We start from the raw sequence: 25,322 nt of genomic DNA, 5'->3' as shown, positions 1-25,322 counted from the left end.
GATCATACGTGACAAATCACACTGCATGACTATTGATCTGAATAAATTATTGGTATTTTTAGTACAACAGCGTCATGAATACAGTACCAGGTTTTTCTACAATTAACATGGATGTCTCTTCTAAGTAATTCATCGGGACATAGAAAATATCTATTGAAATAATGATACTAATACTTTATTTCAAGAAGGTGAGCTGATTAGCACACGCACTATTCTTCCTCTGGGCCTTCCAGTTGAAACATGTATACAATTATATGCAAGAATGATCACTTAAAATGTATTCTCAAAAACATGTACACAAGGTTATATAAGAAGATTCAGTCTATATCACTTGGTGGACTGTTGGTCTCCGAGGGTCTTTACAGCCCAGTAGCTAAGTACTTCGTTACTAGCTTGAAAATACGGATATATATTTAATTGCTGTGATAAAATTTAGAACTTTATTTCAATACTAAGGATTATCTCCCTCATGCATAGCTCTTATCCTTAGACGAATTTGACTCCACGTTTTTGGCACTCTGTTTCCCCCTAAAATAGCTCTTACAAGTTTATTGTTATTTCGGATTTCCAAAATTTCGGTTGAGCATCAATGAGGAGACATTATTTGTCGAAATGCTCATCTGGTGCATCAAACTTCGTACCGTATAATTTTAGCATTGATATAATTGAATATCCGCAATAAACAATCACAATGTAAATAAACGTATTACGTCGTTCAACTGATATTTCGCATGACGAGTATAACATAATAAATAAGGCGTGTATACGAGATACGAGGTGCATGTCTGATACATGGTTTTTGCATATCATGTAATTTTTTAAAAAGGAAATCATATCCAGTGATCAGTCATCCAAAAACTTACTTTGTGAAGCACCACTCTGATTCCACGCACAAGAACTGTAAAGTTGAAATAAAAATATGCTAGAGTTACCCTTACAAATGCAAGGTGAAGATAACGAACAGTGATCAATCTCATAACTCCTATAAGCAATACAAAATAGATAGTTAGGCAAACACGGACCCCTGGACACAGCAGAGGTGGGATCAGGTGCCTAGGAGGAGAAAGCATCCCCTGTTGACCGGTCACACCCGTCGTGAGCCCTATATCCTGATCAGGTAAACGGAGTCATCCGCAGTCAAAATCAGTGTGCCAAGAACGGCTTAACAATCGGTATGAAACACGCCAGACAGCATTTGACCCAATGATAGGTTGTATTGACGAACTAGATCGTTATAACGACCATAGAAGTTGCGAAATGCTTACTTCAATCGAGACAGTTGAAACGCCTGTACCATCAACTTGTTTGTCAGTAGCTGACCTCGATTTAAAAACTGACTATACGCAGAACAAGCTCTTGCATATCGAATCAGTTGAGATATATAAACACCATATGAAAGTGAAAATGAAATATTGCTACATAAAATATGGGAAGTTGAGGATGAAGAAGCTGAAATCATCCCATTTGTCATACAGTTGAGTTGTCAGTTTGCCGTTAATGTCTACTTTTAATAAAATATCTAAGTATGAAGCAGAAATGGACGACTCTGTGGTGTCCTTTATTTCGAGCTCAAATAAAAATAAATTGCTGGATCCAGTAAGTGCTCTACCAAGCCCCTATCGTTGCACCTGACGAAAATATTATCAGCTATGCTACATATGCAAGAAGTGGTGTTAATCAAATGTGGATTCTAAAACATTCTAAAGAACTTTTAGTAAACTTGAAATCGCAGAACTTTTCCCAAATCAATAACATCGAAACCTATGACTTTTCAACATTATATAAGACCATTCCTCTTCGTAAATTAGAGACTAGACTTTTTTACATCATAGACAATTGCTTCTTATGGAAAAAGGAAATATTCCTATCTAGTGATCAGTCATCCAAAAACTTACTTTGTTAAACACCACTCTGAAGTTGAAAAAAAAATATGCTAGAGTTCCTCATCGTCGTGGTCTTTGGTGATCAGGTATTCCAACTGTCAGTTGGAATTCCCATGGGCACGAATTGTGCTCCTTTGTTAGCTGACCTGTTTTTATATTCAAATGAAACGGAATTTATTCAAAAACTTCTACGCGAGAAGAAAAAATATTTTGTGGCCTTCAATTCGACATATAAATATATCGACGACGTTTTGTCTATTAACAATAATAACTTTCATTCATATGTCGATTCGATATATCCCTGTGAGCTCGAAATAAAAGACACCGCAGAGTCGTCCACTTCTGCTTCATACTTAGATATATTGTTGAAAGTAGACATTAACGGCAAACTGACAACTCAACTGTATGACAAACGGGATGATTTCAGCTTCTCCATCCTCAACTTCCCATATTTATGTAGCAATATCCCATTATAACCTGCATATGGTTTTTATATCTCAAATGATTCGATACATAAGAGGTTGTTCTGCGTATAGTTAGTTTTTAAATCGAGGCAAACTACTGACAAACAATTTGATACAACCTATCATTGGGTCAAATGCTGTCTGACGTTTTTGTTAGGCCGGTCTTGGCACACTGATTTTGACTGAGGATAGGAGTTAGGAGATTGATCACTGTTTGTTATCTTCGCCTTCCATTTTAAAGAATTAATGGTAAATTTTAAATAAAAAACTTTTAGTGAATTTTGAATTACAAAACTTTTTTCAAATCAGCAACATTAAGACATACCATGTAGCGGTGTTTTTTTTGTCCACAAGGTGATACATTTGGCTTATCTTAGTGGTTAGATAACTTTTCGCCAAACGTTCACCCTCCAAATATGCACGCAACTGTGACTTTTGTATTTGCAAGAGAGATAGCTCTTCCTTGTCCGCCAAAATTTATTCCACTAGAATTATTAGGATACCTTTGAGCCAGCAAATCACCAAATTTTAGACCCACAGAAAAAACCGCTATACGGTATTACATTTCAACACTTTGCACGACCATTCCTCACGATAAGTTAAATATTAGACTTTTTGACATTATAGAAAGTTGCTTCTTCAATAAGAATTGGAAATTAAAATATTCATATCTTGTGATCAGTCGTTCAAAAAATTACTTTGTTAAACACCACTCTGATTCTGCGCAAAAGTACTCTGAAGTTGATATTAAAAAGATCCTGGAGTTTCTCATTTCTCTCTCAAGTTCTGATTCGATACGCAAGAGCTTGTTCTACGTATGGTCAGTTTTGAACATGAGGTAGGCTACTGAAAAATACGTTGATCTTACAGGGGTGTCAATGATCTCGTTTAAAGTCAGCATTTTGCACATTTTATTGTCGTTATAACGATTTAATTTACCTATTCAACTTGTCATTGGGTGAAAGTTGTTGAACATGTTTCATACCAATAGCACAGGTTCAGATTTCCATTGTACCTATTTATAGATTTTCTTATCAGCATTATCCGCATACGAATTAGATGTGGCCAATTAAGCTCATCGTTTCTTTGCTTACAAGAGTGAAGAAGTATCATATATGTATTACTTGTGCAAATAGGGTACAAAAACACAATTGCAATGGAATTTGCAATAGTGTTATGGACACAAAGATCATATGCAAGATGTAGATTTCATTTGATTTCCTAAGCCTTGCAGAGATATTGAGAAGTGTAAGCGGTGGGTGAATGGGTGTAAAATGTGATGGATTTTCTACGGAGAGATCAACAAGGACACTTGTATATGTATCAAACACTTTTTCGGGGATAAAGGTCCACCAATGGAACACCCCTACCCCCTTCCAGCAACAACTACTGAATCCAATGTAAGTATGTAAAACTTATACGGTACCAATTTTGATGCACCAGATGCGCATTTCGACAAATAATTCCTCTTCAGTGATGCTCAACCGAAATGTTTGAAATCCGAAAGAACTATGAAGTTTTAGAGCTAAATATAGCCAAAAACAGCGTGCCAAAAAAGTGGAGCCAAATTCGTCCAAGGATAAGAGCTATGCATGAGGGAGATAATCCTTAATTTTGAAATGAATTTCTAAATTTTATAACAGAAATTAAATATACATCCGTATTTTCAAGCTAGTAACGAAGTACTTAGCTACTGGGCTGTAGAGACCCTCGGGGACTAACAGTCCACCAGGAGAGGCCTCGACCCAGGGGTCATAATGTAAAACTTATACGGTACCAATTTTGATGCACCAGATGCGCATTTCGACAAATAATGTCTCTTCAGTGATGCTCAACCGAAATGTTTGAAATCCGAAATAACTATGAATATACGTTGTACGGTATTATGTCTCGTGCATGGAAATATATACAAGATAACATAATCATGCACATATGTAGAGCAATATATTATTTCACTGACAGATTAAGAAATACGTATCAAATCGCTAAGTCCCAGGTCACAGTCAAGATATTGTAAAGCCCAGAAAAGGGGCACGAAAATCTCTGAATCAAGAACTGGAAGTGAATGAATGTCCTATTGAATTGTTACTTGAAACTGAGTGTTCTAATACATCTAAACGTTTACAGATAAAAGGAGTGAAAAATGCATTGAAGTCAAACCGAATAAAAAAAATTAACAAGTACACAGAATGATATAAACATCAACATTAGTCTTGAAATTAAGATTGAAAATTTCATGATGAAAAACAGCGTAAAATTGCTCGAAAATGAAGTTGATCATCTGAAAACATCCAGTGTCATAAAGATTCCAACCTGTGTATACACGTTTTGCGAATGTACAGTTGACAAATTATGAGGAATGAGATTAAATTTAAGTATTACAATAGATTAACTATTTTACAGTTTATGTGTTTGTGGGAGTACCTTGGACCTTCAAAACATTAACTAGCATGTTGGAACAGTTATTTGTGAGCACCTAGACAGAGACTAACCAAACGAACTGGACCAAAGCATAAAGTGGAACCAAAAGATGAATTTTTCATATCACTTATGAGACTAAGATATTGGGTTCTTCTTGATGAGGGACCTCCGTGACCGAGTGGTTAGAGCATTGAGCTCAAAATCACACGGCCTCTCACCTCTGTCGGCACGGGTTCGAATCCGTGAGAAAGTTCCCCAGTTTACTTTCGGAAGGTCGGTGGTCTCTTTTCAGGTACATTGTATCTGGGTTCTCTTTTCTACCAATAAAAACTGGGCGTCACCAGATATCTAAAACATTGTTGAGTGTGGCGGAAAACATTCAATCAATCAGTCTTGTTGATTATCTGTCATATAGATTCAATATTACAGTGTAGCATATCAATGGTTTTTAGAATAATTCTACACATGAAAGGAGAAGATAACTAACATTGATCAATTTCATAACTCTATGAGCAATACAAAATAAAGAGTTGTTTGTCAGTAGCCTACTTCGATTTAAAAATTGACCATACGCAGAACAAGCTCTTGCGTATCGAATCAGTTTAGAGATGTAAACACAATATGCAGGTGATAATGGAATATTGCTACATAAATATAGGAAGTTGACGATGTAGAAGTTGAAATCATCCCGGTTATCATAAAGTTGAGTTGTTAGTTTGCCGTTAATATCTACTTTCAATAAAATATCTAAGTACATTTGAATGAAGCAGAAGTGGACGACTCTGTAGTGTCTTTTATTTCGAGTTCACTGGGATATATTGAATCGAAATATCAATGAAAAGTATTATTGTAAATAGATAATACATCGTTGATATATTTAAATGTCGAATTGAAGGCCACAAGATATTTTTTCTTCTCACGTAGAAGTGTTTGAATAAATTCTGTTCCATAGGAATATAAAAACAGGTCAGCTAACAAAGGAGCACAATTCGTGCCCATGGGGATTCCAAGACTGTTGGAAGACCTGATCACCAAAGACCACGAAGATATTGTCAAAACGGAACTGTAGGATATTTTTTATTTCAACTTCAGAGTACTTGTGCGTTGACTCAGAGTAACGTTCAACAAAATAATTTTTGGATGACTGATCACTAGATAGGAATATTTGCGTTTTCCATTTTTGTTGAAGAAGCAACTGTCTATGATGTCAAAAAGCCTAGTCTTTAATTTATCGTGAGGAATGGTACATGGATCCAGTTCCTTAAATCAAAATTGTTCCCAGTAGATCCCACTTACGACAATTTCCACCGAAGTCTTTCAAAAACACATATGCATTATAGAATGTATAGAGGTATAGAGCCCAGAGATTTTGCTAAACATCAGAGTAGACACTGTCTTAGATTTCGAAGTTGTAATCCTGACACATCGGTGATAGTTCCACTCCTCAGGTTGCTGTGATTTAATTCAGTTAGATCTGTATCCAAGGGCAATGAACGGTTTTCCAATAATGTAACTCGTTTTAACTTAAAGTTCTTCTACATCTATATTATCTGTGCTGTAATTTTTATAATTGAAGAAGTGTTGTCCACATACTACTTATAAGGTTTTTATCTTGGATCTCCCTCACGAATTTGTTTTCCTCAATGTCAGGATCGTCATCAATCTAATGAGTTGGTGGACGGGGATCATATGATATCAGCTCATCAACCTTCTTTTTCTTGATTCCAGAGTACTTTGATTTTCTGTTGATTTTTCTTTGTTTCCTTCCAACATTCCACTAACACTTTTTTGAGGTGCATGAAGCTTTCATTACCATGTTGGTGAGAATAGTCCAAAAGGGGCAAATAGTAGAGCTGCAACATGACTGCATCTCCCCCACATAGAAGAAGCAATACAGGTGCATGGAGCATCTGGTACAAAACAGTTTCTGTAGACATCGTAAGTGACATTGTAGTTGGTGTTTTGTCTGTATGCCATTGCGGAGGCTCTCAGAAAATAAACACCTCCCTATTTCCGGTCTTTTAAATTACATACATGTCCACTTTTGAAATATTGTTTACCTTTCTTCAAAGGTTTAAATGTATGCAAGTTATCATATCCTCATCGGAATCATCGTCAGGCTGGTATACTAATTGCACACTTTCTATGATGTAATGATGAATATGCCCTTCATGGAAATGTTTTGGTAAATTAGTAGATGGAAATGCTTTCCAACCAACAATAGGGGGATTTTGGTCTTGCTCAAAGAACAATATGTATCCTGCGAAATTGATGCTTTCAGGTTTGTTGCTTTCAATTCCATCCATTTTCCAGCATCAACACTAACATTTATACCAGTGTTTTCTGATGATATTCAATTTTTTTCACTCTGTAAAATGCTACGAAAGTTTATTACATTATTATTTATTGATATTTCCATGTAGTGTATAAAGAATCAAACATAATTATTTGATTTAACAAACTTAACAATAGAAATTGGATATTATCATAAAACAATGTAATTGAACTGTAATAAAGGTGATTATGTAATTTTGTAAACACAGAAACAATATTAACTTCTGAACTGGATCAGATTTATTTCCAGAAGTTTTAACTCCTCTGCAAAGTTTCCATCTCCTTAATAGAACAACAGAATTTAACACCGAGGACATCATCGTCTGTTAATCTGATTGCCTGGAATTTAGAAGTGCTCGCCATTGTACAAAACAATGTTTGTCGACATCATACGGGCATCTGCGATAAGGGCATAATCCCAGGTATCGGATAAGTGACGTAGCAGATAAAACATTCTGAACCTGTACTATTGAGACCGTTCTATACCCACTGATTTTGACTAAGGATCACTATGTTTATCTGATCAAGATTTAGGGATCACAGCGGATGTGACCGGTCGACTGGGGATGTTTGCTGCTCCTAGGCACCTGATCCCATCTCTGTTCTGTCCAGTGGTCCGTGTTCGTCCTACTCTTAATGGTGTATTCTTTATAGAAGTTATGAGATTGGTCACTATTCGTTATCTTTACCTTTTCATCCCATTGGTAGATTTGGCAACACCAACAATCATCTGCTATAAACTGGCATACTTTAAAAACAATCATGTTTTACACTCTAAAAGTATCCTCAAACAATGACTGATTAAGATTTAGAACTCATCAAATCCAAGAATGGAATTAGCTTCCGCTTATCTCGGCTACGGTCGGGGTAAAAAAAACACTCCATTTTTACAATGTGGAATATGATGGTTTGAATATACGTAGTCTAGGATAATCGTACAACTTCATCGTTGCGTTATGGGGAGCTAAGCATATGAAAATGTAACCTGTTACATGTATATAGTATCCACGTTGCCTAGTAACGGAATATCAAATATTGGATATTTGCGCACGTCAGAATTGAGGCACGAGTTTATTTGAGGCTCGTACCAGGAATATAATTAGCGCCATGGGTAAAGGCCTGGTTATGAATGGTGAGGATTAGAACTAGGATGTAGAACAAGTTGTTCTGGAAAACAAATCAATGATCGCAAATGTCGTAATTATGAGACAATTAAAAACTTTCACCGAATGTATTCCTTATATAGATGCTTGCTCCGCAAGATTAATATTAGTTTTTATCACAATTTACATGTTTTATTTAGAATTAAAACCGTTACGATTATTCAAAATAATTAGTATCATAAAGTGTCGGTATAAAAGAAAAATGATCAATTTCACAACTCCTATTAGGAATACAAAATAGAGAATTTGGCAAACACTGATCCCTGGATATATCAGAGGTGGGATCAGGTGCCTATGGGGAGTAAGCATTCCCTGTCGACGGGTTACACCCACCGTGAGCCCTATGTCTTGATCGGATAAACTAAGTAATCCGTAGTCAAAATCAGTGTGCCAAGAACGACCTAACAATCGTTATGAAACACGTCAAACAGTATTTGACCCAATGATAAAATGTATTAGATCATTATAACCATAGATAGACTGTAAAAGAGACCGTTGAAACCCTTGTAACATCAACTTCTTTGCCAGTAGCCTATCTCGATTCAAAATCTGATCATACACAGAACAAGATCTTGTATGATAAATTCGAAATATATGCACATAAGTTACAATCGATTATCCATTGTTTGGAGTCTGTAAGGAAAGTTTGCTCTGTTTTTAGTATCAATTTGTTGTAGTTGTTGTTGTTTTTCGTACACTGGTTTTTCTGTGATAAGGGTTTCCACTATTGTTTATTTATTTAATCCAAGTGATTAGTGAAAAAATCACGGTTTATCACTAAGGTCACCGAAACTGCTCAGTCGACGATACATACGTGTTACCTTTAGAGCCTTCGGCCCGTCCTAGTAAAAAATAATAATAAAAGAAAAGCGTAATAGCGCGAATAAAAGGCGTAATGACGAGACACAAAAGCGCATTAATGCGAATGAAATGGGGTATTAACTGGACCGAAAAACGTAATAACGCGAATTAAAGGCGGGATAACGCGAAAGAGATGCGTATGAATGAAAATTAAAAACATAATGAACTATAAAACAAACAAAGTATGTTCTAATTCTCATTTAATATCATTTAATGTTTACTAAATCTAATAAAAAAAGACTTGTACCGTTATCCATTTCACACCCCATACCCACCCTCAATCAAAATCATCCCTCGATAAATATCAGCCCCTGGACCTCTTCGACCTTGGAGTGTCCTTGTGGCTGTTGGGTGTGGCAGTATAATGTAGAAATTACGTCTATGTAGTGTTTATGAGAGCGAGTACAAAATGGAAACACATTAATTAGAAATTACATGATTTAGTCTAACATATATCCAGACAGAAAGTATTATTTGCTCTCATATATTAGATAATCCAGATTTAATAGGTGCGCCCTTGGACATCCTCAGATAATACACTTGGTAAAAATTTCTACCAATATGTTTTCGATAACATTTATATTTCGTGTCTCTTTTTCTGATAGGACATAAATATTTCCAACTACATGTATTAATTGAATGTTAAATAGAAGTTCAAAAACCGGAAAGATGCATCATTCTAAATATTCTTTTCCTGTTTTTTTTTTTTTTTTTGGCTATGAAATTTCCAGGTTTATGACTGCGGAATCCAATCATCTACAGATGCACGTCATGTCAATGAGATTCGTGGAGGACGCCGAGTACGTAGCCTAGGTCCTCTTGCGAAAAATATACCACCCCTTCTGCTGCTCTCAGTTTCCACTTTATTGGAATCCAATACCTTACCTGTAATCATAAAGGTAACATATGTATTAATATAAGTCCATGAGTCACAACGCTCACCTGATCCACCTAATCAAACACAGACGTGAGCGACAGAAAATGTTTGGAACAAAGTACTGTCCAAGCAAGAAACCTAGATCTCCACTGCAAAATTAGGTATTATACAGGTCTCAGGAGGCATGCATATCATTTTGACAAATTGTAATTTATTCACATGTGTTGAAAAGATTCTATGGGGATTTCCACAGGTGAATCTTTGGAGGTTTACAATAGTCCAATTCTTGCTCATGGGAATCAACATTTATAGATATATTTCCTAGTATTTCATATATACTTGAATATATTTTTTCACATTGAATGGACTTGTGGTTTATAAACCTTTATCTCCCTTGTTGTTGTCCCACCCTTTGTCCGATACTTGTATGGTTGAAAGCATAGTTTCAGCAGAATTGAATTTACATTACATTAGAATGGGATGTAAAACGGTATCAAAATATTTTTCAGTGTTGCTAGATTACCATTTAACCAATACGGGACTTTCGAGATACATTTCAGGACTGCAAATAGATCTTTACGGATCGTCTGCTAGCAGTTTGAACAAACTACATGAGCATACTTGTAATATTTTTTTTAAATAATGAAGCTTGGTGTTTCTTAATGATCTTAGAAAGATTGTAAAGCTAAATTTTTATGTCGATACACTTTTAAATTCCTTTTGTAGTCCTGTCCGGGCCCGAGGGTTCATTTTATTTTTTAGCTAGTTAGACAAATTGTACCCAGGTGATGATTATCTCTTTATAAGGCTTTTAAACTGAGAAAAGTTGTGAACAATTTGGTTGAAATTGGTTCAATAATACTTCATCAGGAAAAAAATGTGAGTATGTGACAACAATAACGACGATGACGGACAAATCTTAACCAGAAAAGCTCACCTGAGTCTTGAACTATAGTTACCATACCATTTTTTTTTTAAATTTTAGATAGTCAGGTTTTACTTACTTTCCAGTTGCTCGTTCTGAAGAGGATTGACACGAACCACACAGAGAGCCAACACCAGCACAACTAACACAACTACAACAGGTTTCATTTTCATCTTTCCAGATTAATTTATTTTATTGTGAAAAGACGTGTACTTTTGTTTTTATATGAATCTTCACGTGTGACAAATCACGTTGCTGGTACTAGATCAGGATAAGTGAGTTGTGTTACACAGTACAACAGCGTCATGAACACAGTATCGGTTGTTTTCTTTCTACAGTTAATGTACATGCCTCTCCTAGATAAATAAGTCATCAGGAAATAGAAAAGGGTTATTGAAATAAACGTATTAGTGCGTTTGACTGAGACCACATACATGTATATGTCGTGCACCATGTATAACATGATAATAAGGCACGTGTACAAGATACTTATAATGTAATTGCATGTCTAATACATAGCTTCTACATTTCATATAATTTTCAAAAGATGGATTAAAAAAATATTCTAAAGAACTAGTTAATTTGAAATCCCAAAACATTTCCCAAATTAACAATATCAAAACCTATTACTTTTCAACACTTTACACATCCATTCCTCACGATGAATTAAAGACTAGTCTATTTGACATCAAAGAAAGTTGCTACTTCAATAAAAATGGAAAAGGGAAATATCGATATATTTTGATCAGTAATTCATAAGTACGTTGTTAAAAACCACCCCGAAGTTCATATTAAAAAGATGCTCATTCTCATTCCTTTCTCAGTTTTGATTCGATATACACTGTACAAGAGCTTGTTCATAGTATGGTCAGTTTTGAAATCTAGGCAGGCTACTGAAAAATAAGCTGATGTTACAGGGGTTTCAACGATCTAAAGTGAGCATTTCGCACATTTTATGGTTGATATAACGATGTAATATACCAATACATGTCATTGGTTAAAAGCTATCTGACATGTATCAATTGAGGTCATTCTTTACACACAGTTTTTGATTAAAGATTACGCTGTTGACCCGATCAAGATATGGGACTCACTTCGGATTTGGCCGATTGACAGGGGATGCTTTCTCCTTCTGGACACCTATCCCACTCTAGTATGAAAGGCGAAAATAACGAAAAATGATCAATCTCATAACTTCTATAAGCAATACAAAGTAGAAAGTTGGGCAAACACGGACTTCTTGACACACTAGGGGTGGGATCAGGTGCCTAGGAGGAGTAAGCATCCCTGTCGACCGGCCACACCCACCCTGAACCGTATATCCTGATCAGGTAAACGGTGTTATCCGTAGTCAAAATCAGTGTGCCAAGAACGGCCTAACAATCAGTGTGAAACACGTCAGACAGCATTTGACCCAATGATAGGTTGTATTGACGAACTAGATCGTTATAACGACCATAGAAGTTGCGAAATGCTGACTTAATATTTTTATACGAGTCATGAGATTGATCATTGTTCGTCATTTTCACCTTTTTATCCCACTCTTACGTTAGGAGATACGGCAGATTTGGCAACACCAACGGTCTTATGCTAAAGACTAACATACTTTCATCACGATCAAGTTTTACACCCTAAAAGTACCATCAAACAATGATTCATTAAGATCCAAATCCCATCAAATCCATGAATAGAATAGCTTGACTACGGTCAGAGTAACAACCACGCCCTATTTTCAATACGAAGAATATTCGTTTGAACATACGCATTCTAGGATAATCATATAACTTCACCGATGCGTCATAGGAACAACGTAACCTGTAATATATTGTTAATATTGTCTAGTAACGAAATATCAAATGTCAGATATTTGCGCACGTTGGAATTAACGTTGATTACCTGTTTTCCATTTTACTCATAATGATTTATGCCGTAATAAAGAAACAATTAAAACTGTCATCAAAACTGTGGAATCATTTTTGTTTGTGGGGGATTGATCTTCGTAGGTCTCTCATATCCACGAATTTAAATGCCCTCGAACATTTATTTAAACCAAGTAGAGATATCTCTCCATTTTCATCGTATCGCTTACTCACGAAATTACGTTCCCACGAACCAGCAAAATGTTGCTTACCCACGAACATTGGCCCCCACGAATTAAAATTATTCCACAATAATTCAAGTTAGATGTATTTAGACTTGCTACAATGTAAAAATATAAATTAAAACGATAATTCAAAATAAATGAAATCAGGAAGTGTCCGTTAAAATGGAGAATGAATTAAAAGTGAAGATAGCAAACAGTGATCAATCTCATAACTCCTATTAGGAATACAAAATAAAGAGTTTGGGAAACACGGATTCCCTGGATGTACACTGTAGCAGATGTTGGATCAGGAGCCTAGGAGTAGTAAGCATCACCTGTCGACCGGTCACACCCGCCATGAGTCCTACATTTGTATATCTGGATCAGGTAAACGGAGTTATCCGTCAAAATCAGTTTGCCAAGAACGACCTAAGAATCGGTATGAAAGGCGAAGATAACGAATAAGTGATCAATCTCATAACTCCTATAAACAATACAAAATAGTGTGTGTTTAAATGTGCATCATAGGACAGCTTTTGTGCAATGTGTTTCAGTTCGTAGTGCTTTTGTTAGCTAGATCTATGTATGATATCTTAGCTGCATTTGTAATAGCCCCGAACAGTAGCGGATTTATGGGGGGGGGGGGCAACCGGCACGCCCCCTTAAAATTTTCAAACGTAAGGTAAATCATGATCTCTTGTTTAGAACAAAATCATAATCGAGAAAAGAAGAAATCAGTTTTTTTCACTCAGAGAAATAAATAACTAATGGTTTTTTTTTTATATTAATTGTTACTTGTATTGAGAAGTTATATTTCATTGAAAAAGAAACTCTAAAAGGTTGTGTCATTTTATTAAAAATGAAAGAAAATAGTAAAATTGACTGTAAGAGACATATTTCAAGCCTGATAAGATCTTTTTAAAAAAATCATTACTCTCGCCTCCCTTCACCACTACAGCTTCGTCCTGGACCAAAGGGGGGCCAAAAGGCGGCACTCAGACCCCATGACTCATGAAGTTGCACCCCCTCTTCAGTTCCTGGATACGCCACTGCTGAAGCTCGTAAAGTTGTCTGTGACGTCATAGTTACAATTGTGTGTGTGTACACGCATAGCAACAGAATTTACGGTTACGGGAAAGAGGCAAGTAATACGAAAGTTTCGGGATGTGCTGGAACGACCGATTATATTTGACGTTTATACACCACGATCACGTGATAATAACCAATTGTAGGGGAAAGTTGACACCGATACAAATGGTGTTTTGCTAGCAGACGGTCCGTAAGTAGCTATGCGCAGTCCCACGATGACGATCCAATTCACTATTGGTGCTTAGTACCTGGGTGTAAATTAGATGCAAGGGAAAAGGTGCATTTAGACGTGTATCATTGGATGCAAGGCGTGAAGTTTTACCGATATCCGCAAGATATTCCCCAAGATTTATTTCCCTCGCCAACTCACATATTTTGATCAAATGCATTTTCCTTTAAAAATGGCTGTAGTGATTCCTTTCTTTCAAAGATAACATTCAAATGCAGGAATTTTATAGCAAGATAGAAAAAATCCATGCTTGTTTACTTAGTTGTTATTGTAACCCGGAAGTGACATGCCCTACAAATTACGTTCAACGCGCGATAAAAGTCGGAGTGGATCCGTATCTCGAAAGTCCCGTATTACGATTGATAACACTACGCAGTATGGGATCTTTTCTAAACGTGTTTTGTTGCCGAGAAATAGGAAAACATCCAGCGGAATGTGACAGGGGGGTCTCCGGATCCTCCAGTCAGATTTAGAATTGCGTTTTTCCAACGAATTCGAAATGTATTTCAACGAATTCGCAATTCTAGAAAGCAGAGGGTTAAGCCAGTGGACAGTTTTACACACACACACACACACCCAAAGTGGAGCATGTATCTTCAGAACCCGGATTTGAACACGAATTCTTGTTGGAAACCATCAAAATGCCAGATACAGGATCCTTTTCAAGAGTATTCTATAAAAGATCGTCATTTTTTATTTCCCCTATTTCAAGTATAGCAACAATTCGTCTCGTTTCCACAAAATTTCGACAACTTCGTAAGTTCAGCAGATGAAAACAGCCACGATGGCATCGTACTTTTTGATCGGGGGAAAGGTGAGTTGATGACGAATAGTATTAGTAATCCTATGTTTGATAAAGATGGTCTTTTCATTGTTTTCAATTCATTCAGACCACAGTACTCTGCTTTTGGAATCAGGGTCATCTATCAATGTTGTAAAAGTAAATAAAGTTGAAAATTTGAACAAGTACTTTCATTCGTGGCAACGGTCTTTGACATATATACAGCCACAGGAACCGGTAATTAGTAGGGGTCTATATCATACTACATAGTCATATCTGTCCCATTTATATTTTTAATAGAGATTGGTAAATGAATTTGGGATAACGTTAATTCTTATGATTTATAATACAACTTATTAGCATACATGTATATGGCAAGAAATCATACTGAACAGCCAGTTTCCCCAAATGGCAATTTTGTAACCAGGTTGCACTAGTAAATAAAGGTTCCTGTTTATCCTGTAGGTAAGATTAGTGGGTGTTCAGAGACCTTGTAACTCTGACTTTGAAATGCGACTTTTTAACGTCGCCTGCATAAACTCTATGCACTATACAGGTAATGGAATATTTCAACGCCCAAAATAGAAAGAACATTTCTGAGCGATTATCATGGTGTAAAGCAAAATGTATATTTGGGTTTGGAAAAATATATCAACCAAATTAATGAATTACAATATCTGAAGTAGTGCCAAGTCTCAACAATTATCATGAATCATAAATCTGAAATACACGCATCGGGGTATAACATTTGACGGTACATTCTATAAAAACATGCAGATTTAGACACAAAATGTAGTACCAGCCCAGATTAAAACTTTTCTGAAGCAAAATCAATTTTTATTTCGGGTAGAGAGGAAAACAAATTAATATCTTCAAATAGTTCAAGTGTATATCTCAGCATAAGGTCAATAAAAATTATTCTGTTATAAAAGCTTTAAAATCGCATTTTAGGTATAGGGCTTACGGCGGGTGTGACCGGTCAACAGGGATGATTATCCCTCCGAGGCACCTGATATCACATCTGGCGTGCCCAGGGGTCCGTGTTTGCCCTACTCTTAATTCTGTATTTTTATGGCATTTATGAGACTGATTACTATTTTTTATATTCAATTTTCTTTTTAGAGTGGTAAATTTAAATCAGGACAAAGACAGAGAAAAAGTTGTCGAAGAAGACTACTTCGATTCTGGTATACTGTCCCTCAGTACTCAGACGGACCTTGGAGATCTGTACTTATATTCTGAGATTCTGGCCGTGTATGTACAGTGTACTCCATTTGAGTATGAGAATAATTTTATATCGTAAAAGTGTTATAATCATCACTTTTGAGTATGAGTACAATTTCGGGTTCGAGTATGAAACGTGCTCAAAAATGCTTTATAATCTCCAGACCTGGATGCTGTGAGTTTGAGCCCCGCTCGTGTCATGGCCGCATCAAACTTAAAACGTAAATATAAGTAGGGATGCTCCTTTGCCAAACGCTCGGCATTTAGAGGTGAAAATTACGGGTCTTTCGGATATGACCTTAAAAACGGAGGACTCGGCATGTCAAAGAACCCTCACTGCTACGGTCGTAAGCGCCAAGTATAAGCTTAGGTCTAGATCTAAATTTGTGGTACTTCATCTACAGCTGGCGACGTATCAATACGAGTGAAAATTTCTCCACGAGACGTAAAACAGACACACAACCCCACACTGCTTACGTGGTTATGGTTGAAACATGCTTTCATGTATGAACTACATTTGTATATGGCGATAATCCGTTATGGTACTTAATTAGTTTTCGAGAATAAACCTAATTATCTCAGCGAAAAAGTGTTGGCGAGCACCTATAACGGACTCGTCCTCGTCATGAATACTTTTTCTTTATTTACTTGCATAGATATTGCAACTTTGACTTCTTTAGTAATGTGGTTCTTACCCTATAAGCGCGCTATTTCCTACATGTAATTACGTGTACATGTACTTCTATCTTCCCTTACCAACTCATTAGACCCTTTATCTGATTAAACTTTAATTCCCTTTATGCAAGGAAACTTTGTCAAAAGTGGTTGGAATCGGTCCATTCCGATTGTTCAAAAAAAGATGATAATCCCAAATGTCTACAGGCAGACATACTGACAAACTTACATAGAAAAAAAAGTTGGATTAATAAGCTAAGATGTCAGATTTGCACGTGGTTGACAGTCTTATGCATTACTAGTATATTTGAAACACCAATAGTAAACACAGGAGTTATAATACAGTTGAGTGGATTACACCAGAGGACCACTTACACTTCCGAGGAGGTAATGCACTGAAAAACACGCGACCGGATAGCTGCAGGAAGATCGATGGCAACAAAATAGTACTCTCTTGTATATATACATGTCCGACTCATCGTACCATACCTATGACTTAACAAATTGTACTGATCTAGGATAGGCACACCGTGTCTTCTCACGCATCTATTCTTCCTTATTCGTAGTGCCGTAATAATTCATATGAAACATTGATACACATGTCATTTACCATTACAATTCCAAGCCAGAGTTGTGATGGAATATGGGCTGACAGTTCACACCCTACTGGAGAGCGTGGATGTGTGAGAGTGCATCATTTAGATAATGCATTACATTAATTTAACAGTTATATATATCTGGATATATATATATATATATATATATATATATATATATATATATATATATATAATTTCCATTCTCAACGACCGTGTAGCGTGTGACAGTGTGGCGATAATTCCATCGTCATCGAAAGCAAGTTTATTATAGGATTAAACATTCTATTTGAAGAATTTATTGATGTGTAAACTCTGGACATTTTACTCATAAACTGAATAAAAGTGCAAAGCTTAGTTTAGTTTGTGAGTAAAATGGCCAGAGTTTACACATCGATAAATTCTTCAAAAAGAATGTTTGATTCTTATAATTCCAATTCGTTCCCTGTATTATCAAATTCAATTTGAATATTTTCCCCGCACTATATGTTATTTGTTTTCAGGCGCGTATGTATACATAGCGTTTTTGGATTTATTGATGTGTAAATTCTCGTTTAAGATTTATTTTTGTTCAATCAAAACAATTGTAATAAATAACATTGGAATTATTTAGAATTAGCTGCAGAACTGTAGCTCTCTGAAAAAATATTTTGACGGAACAGAGAGCTACAGTTCCACCTCTAATAAAAACCTTCGATTTACGGCGAACAAAAAGCTGCGCCCGATTGAGGCCTGATATCGTTGTATTCTTGTGTTGCTGTCTTATAAATTTAATATCAAAAAATTCTTAACATATTTTTCTGTTATAGTTGTGTCCAAAGATACCTTCAAATATTCATTAAAGCCCTATACGACCTAAAAGACTCCCAGCTTCAAATAATTTCGTTTGTTGACGTAGCCATGTTAGGTAGCCGGGTCAATTCGAACCCTGTTGTTGTTGGTACATGTATATATTCATAAAATTCGTTATACGTTATATGTTCGCTCTTCATTTATTATCAACACGAATAATTTATAGAAATTAAAAAATAAAGTTTTTCTAAAGGTAAAAAAAGCTCTTGATTAATGATAATGCTACAAAATCCATAACACTCGTGTGAAAGGGATGGAGACCGAACCAGACTAATGAAAGCCGCATTGCCGTGAGTTTAGCTATTTGAATAATTATTATTTAAAGGAACTGGAATGATATATTATTTAAAATATTTAGCTAAAATATTTGTGGGGATATTAGTTCACATCTAGACGTTATTGTGCAAGTATGGAAATGAACCGCGGGGTTCGAATTGACCCGGTTACCAAACATGGCTACGTCAACACACGAAATCATTTGAAGCTGGGATTTTTCGGGTCGTATGAGGCTTTAATGAATATTTGAAGGTATCTTTGGACACAACTATAGTAAGAAAATATGCTTAAAAAATTGATATTAAATCTATGAGACAGCAACACAAGAATACAACGATATCAGGTCTCAACTGTGCGCAGCTTTTTGTGCGCCGTAAATCGAAGGTTTTTATTATGGGTGGAATTGTAGCTCTCTGTTCCGTCACAATATTTTTTCAGAGAGCTACAGTTCTGCAGCTAATTTAGACTTGCCTAGATGGTCGAGCGGTCTAGTGCGCTGGTTACATGCAGCTAGGAGATTTGGTTTCACAGGTCGTGAGTTCAACCCCGGGTAGGGGCGGAAGTGGGTATCCAATTAAGGTGAAATTTTCTGTGCTTTATATATATATATATATATATATATATATATATAAGAGCACTAAGTTCCAACAACACCCGATACCTAAAAGTGTCGGATCCACAACATGGATACAAGGTCAAATACGAAAAATTATACGAAGCACTAAAATGACCAACGACACGAACAACCAGATTGTCAAATTTTCGGGACGACCCGTCCCTTCTTCAGAACAAACGAAAAGAATTACATAATGTAGCCAATATCAACAGAGAATAATAACAAAAACTACATATAAATACATCTAGCACTACAACTATACTAATCTACAAACGTATTTACAACGCAGACTACATGTTTTTTTGGTCTTTAGGCTTGCCAATCAATGTTAAAAGTGGAGCGAATTAGGACATGCCTTATTCGTCCAAAGAGCTGATCCAAAATGTACGAAGTGATAAAAATAGCCTTAATTAATCTCAAGTGGAAACGAGTTAACGTTGACAAATAGTAAAGTATATATATATATATATATATATATATATATATATATATATATATATATATATATATATATATACATACATGTATATATACACAGTATATATTCTGGTGGATGGATGTCAGAAGTCTAGTGCAAGTATTAATAGGGATCCATGATCATTTCCACATCAAAAATGAGATGTGGTGGTATATACATACATTGCCAAATTGTCGGTTTCAAAATGTTTCCGAAAGAGCCAAAATTAATACCATTAATTAGAACTCTTTTTAGTTGTAATTCAAGTCTAATTTGACTCTAGCTTAATTGAAGTGAGTCATTCGTACAATGACAGTGAATGAAAATATAATACTATCCACTTCTGGAAATGACAATATCTTATAAACTCTCAAGCTGATTCAGGAGTACTTTTAAAAATTCTATATAGTACTGTAACTACATGCTGTGTTCGGATCAGTTACTCTGCTACATGTACATTGCCTTGTGGGATACCATAAATGGAGCACAAAATATTATAGTGAAGTGATAATCAAGGGAAACAAAGTAGCATTGATATTGTCTAAAGTTAGCAGACGCCATTGGCAACATGATTTTTATGATAATTATGAAAATATAATTGGGTTTTATAACAACCAAGGAAATAATTAGAGGTTGCAGGAATACATCGTAAACTAAGTCAAAGTTTTATACGATAGTAAGCTATTCATTTATTCACAAATGGTAGACAAATATACTAGATAAAAGGTGAAGATAACGAACAGTGATCAATCTCATAACTCCTACAAGCAATACAAAATAGATAGTTGGGCAAACACGGACCCCTGGACACACCGAGGTGGGATCAGGTGCCTAGGAGGAGTAAGCATCCCCTGTAGACCGGTCACACTCGCCGTGAGCCTTATATCCTGATCAGGTAAACGGAGTTATCCGTAGTCAAAATCAGTGTGCCAAGAACGGCCTAACAATCGGTATGAAACACGTCAGACAGCATTTGACCCAATGATAGGTTGTATTGACGAACTAGATCGTTATATGACGATCATAGAATTTGCGAAATGCTGACATCAATCGAGATTGTTAAAACCCCAGTACCATCAACTTGTTTGAAGCTGAAATCATCCCGTTTGTCATACAGTTGAGTTGTCAGTTTTCCGTCAATGTCTACTTTCAATAAAATACCCAAGTATGAAGCAGAAGTGGACGACTCTGTGGTGTATGGTGTCCGGATAGGGCCATTTGCAAAAGCGTGACTGCGCGTTAGTCACAACACGCCGTCACGCCAACAAGCAACGCGCCTTCGCGCTCTCACGCCAACAAGCAACGCGCCTTCACGCTCTCACGCCAACAAGCAACACGCCTTCGCGCAGACAAGCAACGCGCCTTCGCGCTCTCAAGCCAACAAATAACGCGCCTTCGCGCAGACAAGCAACACGCCTTCGCGCTCTCACGACAACAATCAACGCGCCTTCGCGCTCTCACGCCAACAAGCATTACGCCTTCGCGCAACGTTACTTGTCTGCGCGAAGGCGCGTTGCTTGTTGTCGTGAGAGTGCGAAGGCGCGTTGCTTGTCTGCGCGAAGGCGCGTTGCTTGTTGGCGTGAGAGCGTGAAGGCGCGTTGCTTGTTGGTGTGACGGCGTGTTGTGACTAACGCGCAGTCACGCTTTTGCAAATGGCCCTATCCGGACACCATAGTGGTGGGTTTTTTATTTCGAGCTCACAGGGATATATTGAATCAAAATATGAATGAAAGTTATCATTGTTAATAGACAAAACGTCGTCGATATATCTAAATGTCGAATTGAAGGCCACAGCAAGAGATTTTTTCTTCTCACTTAGAAGTTTTTGAATAAATTCTGCTTCATATGAATATAAAAACAGGTCAGCTAACAAAGGAGCACAATTCGTGCCCAAGGGAATTCCAACAGACTTTTGGAAGACCTGATCACCAAAGACCACGAAGATATTGTCAATGAGGAACTCTAGCATATCTTTTGTATTTCAACTTCAGAGTACTTGTGCGTGAAATCAGAGTGGTGTTTAACAAAGTAAGTTTTTGGATGGCTGATTAATAGATATAAATATTTCCTTTTTCCATTTTTGTTGAAGAAGCAACTGTCTAAGATGTCAAAAAGTCTAGTCTTTGATTTATCGTGAGGAATGGTCGTGTATAATGTTGAAAAGGCATAGGTTTTCATGTTATTGATTTGGGAAAAGTTTTGCGATTTCAAGTTTACTAAAAGTTCTTTAGAATTTTTTAAAATCCATATTTGATTAACACTACTTCTGGCATATGTAGTCGCACAGCAAGTTTGAAGTTTCTCCTTCACAGCTGTTAATATTTTGTGAAGAACAAAGATAGGGGCTTGGTAGAGCACTTACTGGATCCAGCAATGTATCTTTGTTTGTAAGGGTTTTTATGAAGTTTAGGAATCCAGTATAGGTACGGTAACTCATATTCACTCGACCCATTGACTGGGATATCAAATGTGTCTAAAACTGAAGCATGGTTTTGAAGAATTTCATCTTTTGAAAAGACAGTTGGAGTATAAGTACGATTTGCCAAAAGTGGAATTAATGCCAAGTTCGTTTAAAATACAGTTGTAATAATGAGCCTTACAAACAAAGACAATGTTGTTACTACCTTGTCAGCTGGAACCAAAACATATTCCTCGTGTAACCTATCTAATTCTTTTATCACTTCTGGTTTACTAAACACAGAAGGATAAATGGTACGCACTTTTGTTTTCATATGTCTAATGCGGGATTTTAATATTCCTCTTATGCTTTTTAACCCATTCTGACAATGTATCAAGTTCTTCTTTTTCATATTTAGCCCATCGTCTGGCATAATCTTCGACAGAATTCATAATAGAGATGAAGTTCTATCGCCAATTAAAAGACTGAGGTTCTCTGTATTTAGGAACTTTAAGAATAAGTGTTTTGAGGTCCTCATTTTCAACTATATCAACATCACCAGTAATGACATGTTCAGTTGAAAGAAGATGAAGAACAAGAGCACGTTGGTGGATTGCATATAAGATGGTCTATATCTAAGCACTGCAAAGTTTGTTTATAATTAAAAAGTGTGGATGCAATAGTAGAAGTATAGCTGTAGGAAATACGGGTGTAGAAGTTGGAATACACGACTGAACCCTTTTATGACGAAGAATGTTGCTTATGTAGACGGCATCTACTCCTTTGTTTGCAAATTTGAGCTTAAGGAACTAGCGACATGATTTGGAAGGAATATCATACATGACCCGTGCTGGTTTAAAGAGCCTGTGATAGGCAACATCCATAATCATAGAGTTCAGTCTATATTCAGGTGTTGAAAAAATCAAGTATAGACTATATATAAAGGTATATACTATTTTATTATTCTAGCTTTCATAATCTTATATAGATATCAATTGCAAAGCTATCAATAAATTAGATCAACAACAGTTAAATGTAATCAAACAAAATATCGCAAATCGCAACTACCTGTATTGAGTGCATGCTCTTTAACCTTATTTGGTCCTTTGACTTTTCAACAACAAAAAATTGGAACGTTATTAATTTCATGAATTTTACTTGTCTTTTATCATTTATTTTCGATATTTTGAATATCATTGGAGTAAAACCTGCTGTTAAAGGGTTAAAACCTTAAAACTTTACAAATAAATGGACAATTAAGGTGCACTTCTAGATAAAAGTGTGAAGTATTTGCTTAATAATTTTCATCCGCCATATTACGTGCATCCAAAAAGTACTCGGTTCAGTCACCTGCAGGACAGAATGTTCATCAAATAATTGATTCACGACACTTCATCTCTTGAGGATACACATCTTTTGTGAATTTTAACGCAAAGCAGCTGGATAATTATTGTTTGTATACCAACACCAGTTCAGCAAGAGTACATGAGACTCGATCTTGAATACTTTGTGCATGTACTTGTTGGAGTTTGTGGTCTGACGGATACGTCATTAATTGATAGTCTGCTTTATGTGACCGTCTGCTTTTATAAAGTCGTATGGCAATGTACTTTTCAGGACAATGACCAAGTCGCATTTATTTGCCCAATCTGTCAGTGACTTACTGCATTACTCAACACTCCTCTATATATTTTATAGTTGTGTAAGCTATATATTCGTTTGTAAACAGGCGTATCTTTAATCTGATTTTAATATGGAAAGTTGCTTTTGAAAATTTAACAAGATTTGTTTGTGAAACACTATAATCCTGGTGGCAACAAACAATATAAGGATTCTATATATGTACAAAACATTTTGGCCCTACGTCAAACAGTACAGGAAAAAGTAGGTTAAACTCCTAGGTCATGTTCACAAAGTCAAAATCTTTTAAAATTATGAAAAGAAAAATGATGTCACAAGAAATGCAGCACATATGAAAAGTGTTGATTGATTGATTGATGTTTTCCGCCACACTGAACAATTTTTCAGTTATATGGTGGTGCCCAGTTTTTTATTGGTGGAAGAGAGAACCCAGATACAATGTACCTTCAGAAGCTTGTATCAGACGATCATCAAACAAATACCAACATATGACGTCACACATGACGACACAAGACCCTGTACTTATATGTAATATGCATATTACGTAATCCCCATTATCTATATATAGAATTTACAAAAGAAAAAACAAGCCACTTCCGTGAAGTTGGAATTTAGATCCGCCATTTTGTCTATAAACTTTTGGCAGTTGGCTGGGAAGAGATCACCGACCTTCCGAAAGTAAACTGGGAATAATTAGAGGTTGCAGAGGTGAGAGGACGTGTGATTTTGAGCGCGATGCTCTGACCACTCGACCACGGAGGCCCCATTATGAAATATGCGAGTTCTATATAGAGCTATGTGACTCGTCATTCAAAATTTATGAGCGAAGTCAAGTTTCGGACAGACAGACAGGACAAAAACAATTTTATCACCCACCCCCTCCCTTCCGATCTTTAATTCGACACTGGGACATAAAAGGTGGTCCAAGAATAATGCTTTGTAGGATGCCAATAACTGCTAACCACCGTGACACTGACGGAAGTGCAGTGACTCGTTGAGTACACCGAGATAAAAAGTCCTCGATCTGCTTTAAGCCCATGAAGTAGAGGATATCATGCATTGTATCTGTGTTGGTTCCACTTTTATAGACAAAACTACATGCAGGTCGATTCATTTTTTTTAGCATTGTCAGACATTGCATAGATTTTTATCCAATAATACAGTCACGTGGGAAATATCCTTGCATGGAACAATAGTTCCATTACAGTTGAAAATTTCAGACTGTGTGGGTAAAGGTAAAATGACTTCAGTGAATATTTTGTTTATAGGGAACAAGTACATTATTATAGGCCCTATAGTAGATATTCAAGTCGGGTGTCTTCATGTCACAGTGTGGGTTTATCCATGGATATGATTGGCCGTACCGCTGGGCCTATACAAGATTCAACGGATCGCAGTGCGTCCTAAAATGGGTGGAGATAAGAGGAAAGGGAGAGAAAGAAGAAGGTGGTAGGATGGTAGAAGAAACGGGAGGGAA

The 25,322-nt window shown here is 36.3% G+C and overlaps 1 long non-coding RNA gene across 1 annotated transcript; it reads right to left on the bottom strand.

Annotated features, from left to right (window-relative positions):
* Positions 1-9,309: 9,309 nt before the first annotated feature.
* Positions 9,310-11,262, bottom strand: LOC125681919 (uncharacterized). The gene is made up of 2 exons (XR_007372361.2): positions 11,008-11,262; positions 9,310-10,011 (listed from the first exon to the last, which is right to left on the bottom strand). It is a non-coding gene; the product is annotated as an uncharacterized LOC125681919 (long non-coding RNA).
* Between the last annotated feature and the right edge of the window lie 14,060 nt (positions 11,263-25,322).

This window comes from Ostrea edulis, chromosome 2, assembly GCF_947568905.1.
Source record: "Ostrea edulis chromosome 2, xbOstEdul1.1, whole genome shotgun sequence".
Taxonomy (NCBI): Eukaryota; Metazoa; Mollusca; class Bivalvia; order Ostreida; family Ostreidae; genus Ostrea; species Ostrea edulis.
This window is presented reverse-complemented; position numbering and strand designations above follow the sequence as displayed.